This window comes from Panthera onca, chromosome D3 (assembly GCF_046562875.1).
Source record: "Panthera onca isolate mPanOnc1 chromosome D3, mPanOnc1 haplotype 2, whole genome shotgun sequence".
In the NCBI taxonomy this organism is placed as follows: Eukaryota; Metazoa; Chordata; class Mammalia; order Carnivora; family Felidae; genus Panthera; species Panthera onca.
In genome coordinates this window covers 87,597,501-87,610,613 of record NC_138350.1, presented here as the reverse complement: position 1 = coordinate 87,610,613, position 13,113 = coordinate 87,597,501, and positions in this window count along the sequence as shown.

Here is a 13,113-nt window from a genome sequence, read left to right as displayed (position 1 = left end):
GGGGTTAGAAGCCCAGGTTCTCAGTTCAGTCTCTGTTAACACTGAGGGGGAGGGGTGGGAATGGGCTGTCTTACTCCATTTCCCTATTAGACCCTCAGTGTCTGGGAGGGATAGGGGCACCTGGTTGATGCTCCACGCTTGGCTGCTAGCATTAAGGGGAGTGGAGGGGTTGGCCTCCTTCCTGCCAGGCACTAGTCCATTGGTAATAGAGCCCAGCAGGGAGGTGAAGGGGCATCTCATGACTGCTGGTAGGGCTGGAAGTCCTGGATTTCCATGTGAGGGCACCTCGTTATTGCCCTGATGACACTGTCCAGTGTGGAGCTTGGAACCTGGGGAAATCAGAAATCTAAGCTCCTTATTCCCTTTTAATGATAGTGATGGAATGAGACCTCATTTTTTCTTGTGGTATTTGCTGGGGTAGAGAGATTACCGTCTAAAATGTTCTTTCTTCCGAGGACCCCCTTTTCTAAATCCTTGAGCCAGAGACAATAGGCTGTTTCGACTGTGCTCATTCGGGTTTCTTGTTTGCTGTAGAATTCTTCAGCTTCACAAGTGGTTTATATGAGCCCAAAGGCAACCCAGCAACTCAGTTAAACTCCTTCCTTGAGTTCCAAGGTCACCAGTTGGTCTGCCTTCTACCTTGCAACGTTTCCTTGTGTTTTCTTCATATATAAGGTTCAGAGTTTTGTTAAGTGCTTAGCAGAAGGAAGAGGAGGGAGAGTCCCATCTCTCCCAAAGCAGAGGTCCCCTATATGATTCCTTTAATGAAACATGTCTACAAGGCATGACATTCCCGTTAATTTATTAAAAAGGGAGAACGTCTATTCATTGACAATTCAGGAAACTCATGGTGTTATCTGCTCACAGCCAGCAGTGAAGGCAGAGCAACAAGGCCCTTCAGAGCCCCAGATGACATTGTTGCTAAGGGATAGCAAGCATTTATAGGGACTGAGTCACAGAGAAAATGAATCGGGGGACCTCTTACATTAGAATAATAGGCTCACATCACCCCCGCAAATACTCGTCCTCATGGTCCATGAGGGTAAACATGACTGATGTAAAATCGAGAGGGGTGAAGAGCAGAGAATACATTTTTGATCAAGACATTGTCATGGTGATAACGATTATGATTACATTGTGACGAATTCCCACTTGCCCTGAAACCGCTTCCAGTAACTTCAAACAGGAGGACCAGACAAAAACTGTACCCAGTTGTGACACTCATTGTGACTCACGCTCTGCTGTGCTATTCTTGCTTGGATAACAGTTTAGTGCATGTTGTTTCGTACTTTAAAGCAGAAATGTACAGTTTGTGTAGCATCGAAATTTGAGCCCACTTCTTTTACTGAAGAAAGGTTGATGTGATTTGGAGACTTCAACATTGCAATAGCTAGCATCAATATTATTTTATAGTAGAGGAATGTCGGTTTCATCAAGAGTAATTGAATGTCTAGGTTTTGTGCAGTAACATTCAACATTCATGATCTAGAGGCTCTTGGTTCACTGAGTTCCTGTGGTTGCTTTGTATTACTGTTGATAAGGGTATTTCTGTGGGCAGAGTGGACAAGAATTAAAGAAGGCTTTCAAAGAAGTGTTTATTTATTTAATTTGAAAGACAGATGGTGAGCAAAATCATACTTGTTTGTTTGTTTCAGAGTTAGGAGGATCTTATGGGATCCAAACCATCCCCCTAACATAAGATAGATAACAAATTTTTATTTTTATATACACTTCCTGAGAAGATGAGTTCAAAAATTTAGCAATTAGGGGCACCTGGGTGGCTCAGTCAAGTAAGTGTCTGACTTCGGCCCAGGTCGTGATCTCACAGTTCATGAGTTCAAACCCCGTGTCAGGCTCTGTGCTGACAGCTCAGAGCCTGGAGCCTGCTTCAGATTCTGTGTCTCCCTCTCTCTCTGTCCCTCCCCTGCTCACTGTCTGTCTCTCAAAAATAAACATTAAAAAAAATTTTAAACATTAGCAATTACAAAAAGCTTTGTTGAAGTCAAGGTAAACTATTTAAGTGATTCTCATACAAATTATTTGATTTCTGAGCCCATATAGATATGAGGAATATGAACACCAAAGCTATATGGGACTCAGATATGGCAATGAACTCATTTAGGAGCAAGAGCACAGTTATTCTATGTCACGGAAAGAGCGTGACTCGGGAGGGAGGCAGACTAGAGTCTGAAATTCCATCGCGGATGTCTGATTCTCACGTAGCCTCCATCATGTTTGTTGCCTCTCTTAGAATATGGGGAGAAAAGGATTATGGGTGCTATAGATCTGAGCGATGAGGACTATCCTTCTTTGGGGGAAGAACACTCCGAAGCCTTTTCTCCCCCTATAGTCTTACTCACCCTTTAGTGGCAGCTAACGTAAAGGGAACAGCATTTCAGGAGAACAACTTCCTACCCTGCTCTCAAGACTCATTTTACTCAATTAAAGGAAAATCACAGCTGTTCCTCTTCAGCTGCTGCCAGATGCTTTCTGCCCAGGGAAACAGTATCAGGAAGTTAAAACTAGATCAAATCATCTGAGGCTTGCTGCGGAAATGAACGGTACACTTGGCCTCTCCGGGACACTGTTGGGTCTACCCACGTCCTTTTCAAAAATGGAACTAGAGACTGCAAACACTTGGGCATACAGGGCGTCCCTTTCCTAAGCCTTTGGTTAGCACCAATCATAACTGAAGGCTCCACCCACCTTGGCCCTTGTTGGAAACATTCTCCTATTCTATTTAAAGTTGGGTGTAAAGAAACTAAAATAAAAACAAATGTCTATGTCAGCAGTAGGGAAATATTTCCCTAATGATGACATGATGTGAAATTGATTTTCAGAAACACTCAAAGCTGAGGGAAGAAAAAGTGTCACTAAATAGCTATAGACAACTCTCTTTAAAAAAAATTATATATATATATATATATATATATATATATAGCCTGAAGTTTCTAGATTCTTGGGAAAGTATAAGAGAGACATCTACTGGAGAGAAGAGGCCATAGCTTGTTTATCAGATGAATGTTCAGTTTCAGGGAGATAATAACACAACTATATTCCCATTGCCCTAAGATTTTATACCATAGACTTCCGAGATGAACACGTTACCATAGTTATGAAGATTCACTTATGAAAATGTGTGAACACCATATGCTCAGAGAAGGCTAAGTTTAATTCAGAAGCTGAATACAGAAACCACTTGGGTAAATCAAACATCTAAATATATATATATATATATACATATATATATATGTATATATATACATATATATATATGAAATTTAAACAATGATGGATATTTTTTGTGAAATACTTTTATTTAAAAAATTAAAACATTTCTATAAACTATATACCAAATCAGAGGCACTATTATATTATAAACTAGAAAACTAATATCTCTTAGAAATTGAACTAGCACAGCATTATAACTTAAAACACTAGAGCTTGGTACAGGCCAGAATTTGGAAGTAGACAAAAAAAATTAAGTACTGCTTATTGAAGTAATACAGGCAAAAGGCTAGCAGAGATACACAGATGACAACTGAACGGTTTCTAGAACATAATAAAAGCACGAGTTTCAGGTCCTGCTCCACTGTGGCTGCGGATAAACAGTGTCAAGAGGTTGAAAGTCACATAAAACTCACTGGAAGCTGAGTTGCACCAAAGCCACAACAAGTCCTGATTGATTTAAATCAACTTGGATGAATTCTCCATGCAGGTTAGCCTGGGTGGGTGCTGGGGACCTTGTATTAGTCTTGTAGATACACAAAATACAAATCTTTTCAGTATTCTCACGGATACTGGGTCTTAGTTCTGGGCGTAGGATGGGGATTTACACCACAGAAATTTATGTATCACAGTTTGGAGCCAGGGCAGTGCAAGACCAAGGTGCCAGATGATTGAGTTCCTTGTGAGAACCCTCTTCCTGGTTTTCACGAGAGGCCTTCTTACTCACATAGTCGAGAGAAAAAAAAAATTTCGTCTCTTCCTTTATTGCAAAGGCATTCATCCTGCCATGACGGCCCCATCCTCGTTACCTGATCTCACCCTAATTGCCTCCCAAAGGTCTCACCTCCAAATAACATTGCACAGGGGATTAGGATTCAATGTATGAAAAGTTAACAATACTGCATTGTGACTTAAAAAAAAAAATGTCAGAGTAGATCTCCCATTTAGTGCTCTTACCACAAAAGAGGAGAGGCGTAGGGAAACTTTGGGAGGTGATGGGTAGATTTAGGACCTAAAGTGTGAAGACGGGTTGACAGGGGCACGCATGGGTCCAAACTCATCAAATTATACGTCTTTAAGGTGGAAGTTCTGTCAGTTATACATCAAAAAGGCTGTTAATAAAAAAATCGTGTTTCTTATTAAGATTGTTTCAAAACAGAATGGTAAAGGAGGCTTTATATATTTGGACTCCTAAGGAGTCAACACAGAAGTTAATTAATTAAACTAAACTGTAGTTTCCTCTTTTAGACGTTTACTGCAATGCATGCTGATAAAACGACGTGAGTGTTCTGTTCAAAGCTGGAAGGATCTGAGATATCAGCTTACTCGCGAGGCAACAAATTATTTGGGGATAGATAAATGATAGATACATAGATACACAGATAGATACACAGATAGATATCAGAATCGTTCTGGTTCTATTGGAAAAGATTATTGTGGACCCCTATCCCTGTGTGTGTCGACAGCATGCCAAGAAAATCTTAGATTAGATTGATGGAGGAATAGAATCTGGAAGGAATAATGACAGGTTGACACACTTCTTATCACATGATATCTGGAGACTACACCTACGCTACTCAGGCAGAGAGATGAGCTGGGGCCAAAGAGCAGTGACCAGGAAGAAGCTAAATCCTGTGTCCCATAAGGAATACTTGAAGGTCACCTCAGTTAAGCATCCGACTTGATTTCAGCTCAGGTCCCAGGGTAGTGGGATTGAGCCACGTGTCAAGCTCTGTGTTAAGTGTAGAGCCTGCTTAGGATTCTCTCTTTCCCTCTCTTTCTTTCCCTTGCTCACACACTCTCTCTCTTACAAAAAAAAAGAAAAAGAAAAAAAGAAAAGAAATAACATTTGAAACTACAGTGAGTGTTTAGGCTGAAGGACAACAGTCTTAGGAAGATCGGCTAGCTACCACGAACGTCAGATGGTACTTAATTCATATGTGAGTAGACATAGAAATGAGGGAATATATAGGGCGAATAATTCAAGTTTGAAATAAAGAAACGTTTTCCGAGAAAGTTACCTAAAGGAAAAGTAACTTTTTCTCTTGGAAGATACCATTTCTGTAATAAATGTTTGTTAAATATCCATGATTACGTACAATTTCCCATCAACTACAGCGTTAAATCGTGTCTCGGGAAGTCCGATGCAGCGCGTTCTTTGGAACAGTTCGGAGACAGACCTCCGGCTGGTCCACGGAGCAATGATGAGACCGGGGGATGATAAAAGCGCGCGTTCATTGAGATGGCCTGTTTGCTGTCTCGGAGCACTTCCTACAGGCACCTCCTTCCTCGATGCCCCTGACCCACGTGACCCCGACATCGGGTGCGTGGCTGTCACTCTTCCTACAAACGTAGAAGAAACACGTGCAAAACTTGCATGCAGCTTGCTGCTTCCTGGCGGGACCGGGGAGGTGGGAATACCCTTGCAAACAATAATCCAAAGGCATCCACACACATAAACAGGAGCGCCGAAATGAATTTGCTGATATATGCAAAAGTACTCAACACCCACAGGGCGTAAAGCCTAAAGTGGACAACATCTTTCCCAAGAGTAGAAATTAATTGGCTCTCCACCTAATAAAGTCCATTTGAATACGAATGAAAAAAAAATTATTATCGTTACCTTCAGTTTTCTACAGCTCAAAGACGTATAAAGTAGCATAGCCAAAAAAAAAAAAAAAAGAAAAAAAAAGAACAAAAAAGAAAAAAAGAAAAAAAGAAAAGAAAAGAAAAGAGACAGAAAGTTTCAGAAGCTTACAGGATCAGATAACTTCTAAGGTCCGCTGGATGCTTCACTTTTTCGTTAAAAGAACACAAAGTAATCTCTCTGCACATTTTAAAGTCTTCGAAATACTTTTTGGGAATAACCTAATCAGGGTGTCACAAGGATAGAGGATTAAAAATAATTTCATACCCGAGATCACTCTGTGATGTTTGAATGTATCTTTAAAGGGACTCAAAGAAATAAATGACATTGTTACAACACATCACATTCCATTCCTGTCTCTCTGGCCACATTTTTCAACACGTTCATAAAGACAATAAAATAGGAATAAAATTGTGCCCGCCCTACTTCATTCTAGCAAGACGTGGTGCTAACAGGCACGTCTATGAAATACTTGAAAATGAAAGACTTCATCTATCTCATGTTGAGATTCCCATCTAATGAGTTTGCTTTTTATGTCTAATAATTCATGAAACATATAGTTTTGTTTTTCAATATGTTTTTGCTAACAATAATTGTAACAATGAGTTACTCTAAAATAAATGTTAGCCCAATGCCTTTTGAAGACAGAGAATTTTAAAAATTAAATGGGTATGCTCAATTTTGTGGCACAGACATATGGCAGGACATTCCGTGACACATGTTACAAACATTCTGCGGTAAAAGTGGGAAGAACATATAGATTCAGGGAGAAACTGGTCAATGTAAAGATGTTGGCTTTTACGGAAGAGCTGGTTTATGGGGCGCCTGGGTGGCTCAGTCGGTTACGTGTCTGACTTCAGCTCAGGTCATGATCATGAAGTTCATGGTTTCAAGCCCCTAGATGGGCTCCATGCTGACAGCTCGGAGCCTAGAGCCTGCTTTGGATTCTCTTGTCTCCCTGTCTGTCTGCCCCTCCCCAACTCACGCTCGGTCTCTCTCTCTCCCTCAAAAGTAAATAAGCATTCATTTTTTTTTTAATAAAGAAGAGCTGGCTCAAGTGTATTTTAAATGGCTCGTGTTGAATATTAAATTGCCATAATATTTAGATTTCATTGAATACTTGCAAAGGATTACATAGCAACTTTATTTTGCATTGTGCAAATATACTTTATTGCTGCATTTTGTCCTTTACAACAATGTATATTATAATGAAAAATTATAGAGATCTATTTCAAGAGATATGAGAAGACCCTGGTTTTTTAAAAATGTAAAAAGGAGTAAAAGAACAACCACCAAAAAAAAAAAAAAAAAAAAAAAAAAAGGCAAGGACTGTGCTTCATAAACGAATGAGGGCAGATTTGGGAGCGAAGCTGGTACTCACCCACCAGCGCCAGCATCTTGGTCACTAAGACACTGAATGGGTCTGCATCTCTCCCTACGTATCATTCTTAGATACGTATTTTGGAAACACTTATACTTATAAACACTTATACTTATTTTGGGAACACTTAGCTTTTTCAAGATTGCTGTGATTGCTTTGATACACCTCAATACACCATTCTCCTTCCCTGTTATCGAGTATATTCTTCAACATGCAGCCAGAATAATTTTTTAGTGAAGACAAATGTTATCACTTTTTTTTTTTAAAGCTTTCCAGGGCTATTGGCACAGAGACCGCCAGAATCCACCTGCCTGGGTCGACAACCTGTGACCCCAAACCGCCCCCCCCCCTTCTCCTCTACCCTCACTTCTTTCCAGCCCACCCCTCCCTTCCACTTCCCAGGGTCCTCCCGACTCCTTCCCTCTGGACCGGTGCTCACGCTGCCCTCCTCCCGCCCACCCCCAGTCCTCATCAGCGCCTTCCCATCACATTTCGGGTCAAGTCTGTCTGCCTGGGATAATTCTTCCCTGATCAGCAGGCTACAACAGGCCCCCAATTTTACCTTCCCAGCATCCCCCATGTTTACTTGTACCGCATTTCATGGGTGTTGTAAAGTACCTTTGTGGAATGATTTGATTACCTTTAATCTCTGTGAGTTCCGTGAAGGCAGGAATTAATACATTTGCACACCACGTTATACCAGAATCTGCTTCACTGCCTAGAATAGTGTAACCATTCAACACTTCAGGAAATACAACGAATGACTATTTTATCAGACACGATCTACCTAGAGGAGGAAAAGCAGAGAATTTAGAAATGGCCACTACGTTCTGGAAAACAGTGTGGAGGTTCATCAAAAAATTAAAAATAGAATTACCCTATGACCCAGCAATTGTACTACTAGGAATTTATCCAAGAGATACAGGAGTGCTGATTCGAAGGGGCACATGCACCCCAATATTTTTAGCAGTGCTATCAACCATAGCCAAATTATGGAAAAAGCCAAAATGTCCACTAAGTGATGAATGGATAAAGAAGATGTGGTCTATATCTGTATCTATATCTATATCTATATCTATATCTATATCTATATCATCTATATCTACGCAGTGGAATATTACCTGGTGATGAAAAAGAATGAAATCTTGCCGTTCGCAACAAGATTTGGATGGAACTGGAGGGTATTATGCTAAGTGAAATAAGTCAGTCAGAGAAAGGCATATTTCATATGATGTCACTCATGTGGAATTTGAGAAATTTAACAGATGAACATAGTGGAAGGAAAGGAAAAATAAGATAAAACCAGCGAGGGAAGCAAACCATGAGAGACTCTAAAGTACAGAGAACAAACTGAGGGTTGATGGGGTGGCTGGTGGGGTGTTGGGTTAAATGCGTGATGGGCATTTAAGCAGGACCCTTGTTGGGATGAGCACTGGGTGTCCTATGTAAGACATGAATCACTAGGTTCCACCCCTGAAGCTAACATTACACTGTACGATAACTAACTTGAAAATTAAAAAAAAAAAAAGGAAAAATAAAGACAAAAGCTATTTTTTCCAAAATGTATAATTATCTGTTAAAATGAAAGACAATAAATATATGAATTATAATAAATATATAAATAACAATAATTCCTAAATTTATAATTATAAAGACAAGCTTTTTGATTTAATTTTTACACATTTATGAAACAAATATTTTTATGAAAATTAAACTATTTGCAATTCTCATTAAAAAAAATAAGAGGGATGCCTGGGTGGGTCAGTCGGTTAAGCATCTGACTTCAGCTCGGGTCATGATCTCGTGGTGCAGTCCATGAGTTCAAGCCCCACGTCAGGCTCTCTGCTGACGGCTCAGAGCCTGGAGCCTGCTTCCCATTCTGTATCTCCTTCTCTCTCTGCCCATCCCCCACTCAGGCTCTGTCTCTGTCTCTCGAAAATAAATACATGTTAAAAGAAATTTTTAAAAAAGGCCACGTAACTTTGTGCAATTTCACACGGATAGTTGTGCACTAATGAGTCAAGAAATAGTGCCTTTAGTACATTTTACAATTAATTTCAGACACAGCCTTTAATACAATTTTGAGGCCAATAGCTAATCCACTGTGACATCTGACCCCATCGGTGAGCCCCCGGAATGGCTGTCACAGCCTAGGCTACTAGTTCAAGTTAAGACTTCGGTCAGTCACCTTCTCTGTCTAGGTTTCCTCGGTTTCCCCATTTGTAAAATCAGCATTATATCGGATCTGTATGATGTGTGTAAGTTCTACAATTCAGGGAAATAGGAGGCACAAACTTTCACACAAATGTTAACAGCTGTATAGCGTATTCAAACTGACGGCAACAGTGACAAAGTGTAGCACATGGGGACAGAGAAGTCCTAGAAGCCGGTTGCCTTTCAGGAGGAATGAACCAGGCAGACAGATGGAGAGCAGAGGACATAGAGAGGGAGAGCCAAGATTTTGAAGACATGATGCTTTTTCTCATTAAAAAAAAAGCAAGAAAGCAAGAAAGCAAGAGGGAGGGAGAGAGGAAAGAAAGAAAGAAAGAAAGAAAGAAAGAAAGAAAGAAAGAGAAAGAAAGAAAGAAAGAAAAAAAGAAAGAAAGAAAGAAAGAAAGAAAGACAAAAAAAAGAAAGAAAATACAAGAAAAGAGACAGAATTCAAAGCAGACAAGTTGGGGCCAGGGTCAGGCAAACTGCCTAAAGCAGTTTCCATAAATATAAACAAAAGCACACAGAACAGAACAAAAACAAGCCAATACAGAGAAATTCAACTTGAAAAGCAGTTGCAATATGCCAACGATATCCGGAAAGTGATTTATTTTTTCTCCTTGTTCTGGTGGAAGAGTTCAGAATTTAGATGGATTGTGAAATGATCTTTATTTCTATTGTTTAAGAAGACGTCTCCATTTATATAAATAAACGTATACTGAAGGGGCCAGTGGCCCCATTGAGTGAGTGTCCCCATGTCCGTTAATCTTTCTCAAGGAAATCGAGCTGCTTCCCCCGGCAGCCAGAAAGACTCCCCATCATGACCTCCGACAGCCTCCGCCGGGGAGGTACAGTAGCTCAAGTTATTGTGCCCTGTAACCCCCAGCTCTCCCGAGAACGTAACCGTACACACTTTCACATGGATAATTGTGCACTAATGAGTCAAAAAATAGTTCCTTTAGTATGTTTTACAAGTAATTTTAGGCATAACTTCAGATACAATTTTGAGGCCAATAGTTAAGCTACGGTGACATTTGCCCATGATGAGATATCTCTCTGTCCCTGCCAACTCCCTCCCTCCTCCCCTACGAAAAGCAAGCAGCTATTTTGAAGACTGAGAACTTTCAAGGTGGAAACGGCCTTATTGGAACCGAAGGGGAGTTTTTAATATATTTGCAGAACTGGGACATCGCTGTCCCCTTCAGTGAATGTCAGAGAAGGTAACAGGCTGAAATATTTGACATCCCTCGTCTGATGGAAGGGGACATGGCCGGGTGATGGCTGAAGGTTCGCTGTCCCCTCCAGCTTCAGGACTCGGTAAAATCCTTAATCAAAAAGTGGGTTGTCTATGTCAACTTGGAGTGATAGAAGCATGTGTGTGTGTGTGTGTGTGTGTGTGTGTGTGTGTGTTGCTTTTGCACTTTTGAAAAATGCATTATGTGAGGCTTCCGTAATATCTAGGAAGAAGGATTTGCACATTTATCAGATAAGCACCAACCATCGTTTCTAGTTACGACAAAGTGATCAGGGCCTATTAGCAGTGTGTTCCCCCCTGGGGACGGCTTCCGCAGAGTCCTGCCTGGGATGCACGGGAGGGGGCAGGAGATACAGGGACCTGCCATCCCCTCCTCCCCCACGTCCCCAGCTCCCTGCCCTTTCTGCCGCCTTCTGTTCTGCTTTTCGAGGTCTTCTCGTACCTGTTGGCTGTCTCGTGCATGGGGGTTCTTGGTGGTAAGAGGGGGAAACTGGGCCGAATGTGGTTACTTCACCTTTTCTCAGAACTGATCAATGTGCTTTTGAAACACAGTTATGCTCAAATTTTCTGTCCAACTATTGAGAATTAAGCACACATTTTAATGAGCAAAATCCAGTGTCAAAAAGGGAGTAGGCAATTTGATACGATGATATATGGAATAACAGGAGTTATTTTAAATAGCTCATGGAAGCATCATGAAATATATTCACTTTGAAAGCAGCGATGAGATCGCTTCAAACGCTGACAAGCCCACATCTGTGCTTTCTGGTTTCTGTTCGCTTACTGGAAATCCTGTCTTTGAGCCAAATCTTTATATCTCCCTTTGAGGCTGAGTGGCTGTCAAACTGAAAAGATGCAAGGATGTCTGTAGGGGAAAAGGAAAACAAAAACAAAAACCCCAAACAACAAAGATTAAAACCTTTTGATGAGACATCTGGGTCACAGTGCACGGTCTCCCCCTGGGGAGAATTCCTAGGGACTTTTGAGGACATAAGTGTAATAGAAAAGTTAGCTCTATTTGGGAGCCTCTAAAGTTTGTTGGGGCAAATGCAGCTACTGGAAGAGAACCCAGTGTGTGGAGTAGCTGGGACTGTCAGGGACACCCGGGCACTGCCTCGGTTTACCGCGTGGATGATGGTGTTACCCTTGTGGCTGCTGCATTAATGTAAGAACTAGGAGAGCCGAGGGCCCCTGGGTGGCTCTGTCAGGTTATGTGTCCGACTTTTGATTTTGGCTTAGGTCATGATCCTGATGGGGTTTTGGAGTGATGGGGGTCCGGCGTCGACGGCCGAGAAATTCTTGAGTCATGTTTGGTTCTTTAATAAAACCACAGGGACAGGACTTGTGTGTAGAAAGAGCTGCCTCGTAAGTTTGAGGGGTGACTGTTTCTAATAAACTATCGAGTCGGGGGTGATGAAGTCCAGAGGAAGTTTCCGAAAGGGATTTTCATATGCTAAAGAAGACTCACAGATTACTGGAGGCCTAGTTGTTGTCAAACTAAGGTTGTTTTTCCCTCTGGCAAAGCATTATCATGAAGCCAGTAGAGGCTTTCTGGACATCAGGCTATTGGTAAGATTGCTTGTTCTTGTAAATTGCTAAGATATTTGTAAACTGATGGAGACTCCAGTCCTGTGATTCTGTCAGTTCAACCACTTATTTTCTGTCCTTGGGCAGCCAGGAGCGCCTGAGGGACGTCACACATGTCCCACCCTGGGGGTGGGGTGTTGTTCGCTTGTGCTTTGCCCTCCGCTGGCCTTAGGTTCCCTTATCAATCTCACGGTTCATGAGTCTGAGCCTCAACCTGGTCTCTGTACTGACAGTGTGAAGGCTGCTTGAGATTCTCTCTCTCTCTGTGTGTTTCTCTCTGACCCTTCCCCCCATTCTCTCTCTCTCTCTCTCTTTCAAAATAAATAAATAAACTTAAAACAAAAAAGAAATCGACAGCCTAATGCTCAGATAACACTTAGGTTGAAAAGTCAGCTGAACTTAAGATAAGGAAATCATCCCCCAGGAGGGGCCCAGCGTGATCAGGTGAGCCCTGAAAATCGGAGGTGAGTGGGGGACAGGCCTCAGGAAAGTCGGTGGGGAGAGGGGCTGGCCGAGAGGAGAGGTGGCAGAGACCTGCTTCCTGTAGGATCCCTGTGGCCCCGAACTCCGGCGGGCAACTCTACGAGCTGAGAATGACCCCAGCCAGAGCTGACAAAGAAGCCACCTGGATGGTCCTAAAACCACAGGGAACGGAGTTCTGCGAACGACCTGAACAAGATTAAAAGGAGATTGCCCCCCAGGGGCTCCAGAAAGCCAATACTTTGATCTTTGCCATTCGAGACTCGGAGCAGACAGCAAGCTGAGCCGTCTGTACCCAGACTTGCGTTTTTTTGCAGAATGGGA